Below are 3,379 nucleotides of genomic sequence, written 5' to 3'. Positions count from 1 at the left end.
CACACACACACACACACACACACACACACACACACACACACACACACTGCTCTCTATGGGTGGTGCTTCTGTCTACCACCCAGTCTGTGATATTAAAGCTGTTGATGGAAAACATATAAACGCCTTGAGCTTTAACTGAACATGATGTGCAGGATTCACAGACAGTGATCTCTGTTTAAAATCAGCTGAATAAAAAAAAATCAATGCTGTTTGTCACTGTGATCTGTGGCAGCTGTTAACTGTCTAACATCCTTTAAAACATCAGACCTTCTGTCTGTGGTGTTATCACAGAAAACAATTCATGTGATGTGTGTAAAAAGGAAGGAGTCGGTTATTACCAACTCCGCAGTTGAGCAGATTTCACATCATTGCTTTGGTTTTACGGCTGAAAATGTACCTGATTTGATTGAGTCTCACTGCTCTCATCCCTGTTAACACACTGTCCACTACCCGTCCATCACCAAACAGCAGACACACACGGTCAAACAGCAGCTGGTGAACAGGTGTTTCTCTCAGGAGCTGGTGGAGACCAAATACAGAACTAAAAGAGAGGGAGAACTGGACTGAGATTCATCTAGTGACACAAATCAGCTGCTGATAATATGGTGACAAGTTGTCAATTTTGTATTGACCAAAGAAACCCCCAACAAAAACAATGACATCAACAAAAAACAGACACTGATTCAACTTTAGAGGTAGCCGAGTTTTCACCATCTGCAGGTGGTTTGACAAACTGAATTCTAATCTGCTTCAAGAATGTAGTTTTTATTTAGTTTTTAATTTGATGTGTGGCAGTTACTGTACATGTTACTCTACATTCAACATGTTGGAGATGTTGGAGATTTTAGGATGCTCTTTTTATTCCTCCGCACCGGCGACCGTCAGTCATTCTCGTTGACATGATATCTCAGTAATGCCTTGAAGGAACTTCTTAAAATTTGGCACAGATATTCACTTGTACTCAAAGATGAACAGATTAGAATTTGGTGGTCAAAGATCAAAGGTCAATGTCACTGTGACCTCACAAAACACTTTTTTGGCCATAACTAACAAATTCATTCACTAATTATGACACAATATAACTCAAATATAACATATAACCTTCATATTGAAAAAAGGTCAAAGGTCAACTTCACTGTGACATCATAATGTTCTGCAAAAAACTTCTGACCATTATTCAATGCTGGAATTTAGGAAGGAGAGATGTGACCATGTTAACTGCAACTTGACTGGTTGGTGGAGGAAACAACCACGAGGAGGGGATTTTAGTTTAACTTGTGACAGGTCTGTTTTGAGGCTACAGGCCTCAGTATGCTTCAAACTAACCAGGTCATATGAGATTCATCCAACCTCAGATATTCTGAACAGCCACTCCCAAAGGTGGGGCGAAAAGTCTATAGCTTCCTCCTTGATCTCCTTTTAAGAACTCAGTGTCTAAAAAGATTGTAGTCTCAACACAATGAATCACCCAAATAGATTTTATGATGCTTGAGAGCTCAAGTCAGACCCTGTCGACCCACTGATTTTAGGGATGTCAAAGTACGGAGTTTGGAAAGTTAAAACATTTGTCAGATGAGTGCTGTTAGAAGATTCACAAGCACTGGGTTTGAAACATACTGAGGCATTTGAATGGACATTAAGATGGGAGGGAAGTTCTCCTCCTACCTCAGGTACAACAGATGATGTATTTGGGCTCATTGAATCATTGTGTTTGGGATCTCTGTTCCTGAACTCTTGAAGACAGAAGTTTTAGGAATTGTTTGAAATAATAAAATTCAGTCATCAGCTGTTTACTGTAGGACTCTGATGGACTGGTAACTTGTGATCAGACAGTCAGTACAGTACAGTACAGTACAACATGTTTTACCTGTTTTGGTACCTGCCAATTTATTTGGATCACAGCATCTTTGGAAGTCTTGATGCACTGTCTGAACATTGGGAAGCCACTGTAGCCTGATTAAACTGGGGTAAATGCCCTTGAAGTGAATGTATACAGTAATATAGCTGTGTCAGGATGTCACCTCCTGTGTATTGGAGCTTCTGTGTACTGGGTGTTCTTTAATGTGTTGCACAGACCTGACAAACTGTGTCTGAACCTGCCTCAGCCCTTACAAGGAGCAGATCAGTGTCTCTGGCTCTGACACATGCAGAAACATGGGAAGAGCGGAACAAGATGAATTCCTGTCTGACTCAGCTGAACAAATTAGTATAACTGGAGGTAGACCAGCTCAGAGAGAGAAAACAGCAGGCTGTTAACTCTGGGCGACCCAGAGCGACGCTGCTAGTCTGTTAACTGGAACTGAGCTGTTGTGATGTCTGGTCAATACATGTCAGTGCTGCTTCTGCTTCAACATCAGAGCTGCATCGGCACCTGAGAAGGTGGACACACTCCAGAGTCCACAGTGGACAAAGTAGAACAAAAGGTCATTGATGGAGGCTTTTGATTTTCCATCAGTCATGATACAGAACTGAGTGTTACTGTGTGTTTTTAAGTGTACACTGTGACTCCAGCATTTATTATCACCTATTAACCATCACAGAGGAGCAATCGACCAACCAGTGGACAGGACCACTGCAGTCAAGACCACTACAGTCAAGACCACTACAGTCAAGACCACTGCAGTCAAGACCACTGCAGTCAGAACCACTGCAGTCAAGACCACTGCAGTCAGGACCACTACAGTCAAGACCACTACAGTCAAGACCACTGCAGTCAGGACCACTGCAGTCAGGACCACTACAGTCAAGACCACTGCAGTCAGGACCACTGCAGTCAAGACCACTACAGTCAAGACCATTGCAGTCAAGACCACTGTAGTCAGGACCATTGCAGTCAAGACCACTACAGTCAAGACCACTACAGTCAAGACCACTGCAGTCAAGACCACTGCAGTCAGGACCATTGCAGTCAAGACCACTGCAGTCAGGACCACTGCAGTCAAGACCACTGCAGTCAGGACCATTACAGTCAAGACCACTGCAGTCAGGACCACTGCAGTCAAGACCACTGCAGTCAAGACCACTGCAGTCAAGACCACTGCAGTCAGGACCACTGCAGTCAAGACCACTACAGTCAAGACCACTGCAGTCAAGACCACTACAGTCAGGACCACTGCAGTCAAGACCACTACAGTCAAGACCATTGCAGTCAGACCACTACAGTCAAGACCACTGCAGTCAAGACCACTGCAGTCAGGACCACTGTAGTCAAGACCACTATATTTAATGATTTACTCTCGTTGAAATGGGGCACCAGTCCTCTAGGAGGACAACAATGAATTACTTCATTGCCAAATTTATCAATCTCATATCGGAAGCCATGACTTCTCGATTCAATGGATCTCCAGTCTCTACGTCAAAAGAATACGACAGGACAACA

The 3,379-nt window shown here is 43.4% G+C and overlaps 1 protein-coding gene across 4 annotated transcripts in view; it reads left to right on the top strand.

Annotated features, from left to right (window-relative positions):
* ltbp1 (latent transforming growth factor beta binding protein 1) overlaps positions 1 to 3,379 on the top strand; it is a 129,691-nt gene that overhangs the window by 64,843 nt on the left and 61,469 nt on the right. The window lies entirely within an intron of this gene.

The sequence above is a fragment of the Seriola lalandi genome, unplaced genomic scaffold (genome assembly GCF_002814215.2).
Source record: "Seriola lalandi dorsalis isolate HSWRI2012SDOR001 ecotype SW California unplaced genomic scaffold, Sedor1 jcf7180002054980, whole genome shotgun sequence".
NCBI classification, from domain to species: domain Eukaryota; kingdom Metazoa; phylum Chordata; class Actinopteri; order Carangiformes; family Carangidae; genus Seriola; species Seriola lalandi.
This window is presented reverse-complemented; position numbering and strand designations above follow the sequence as displayed.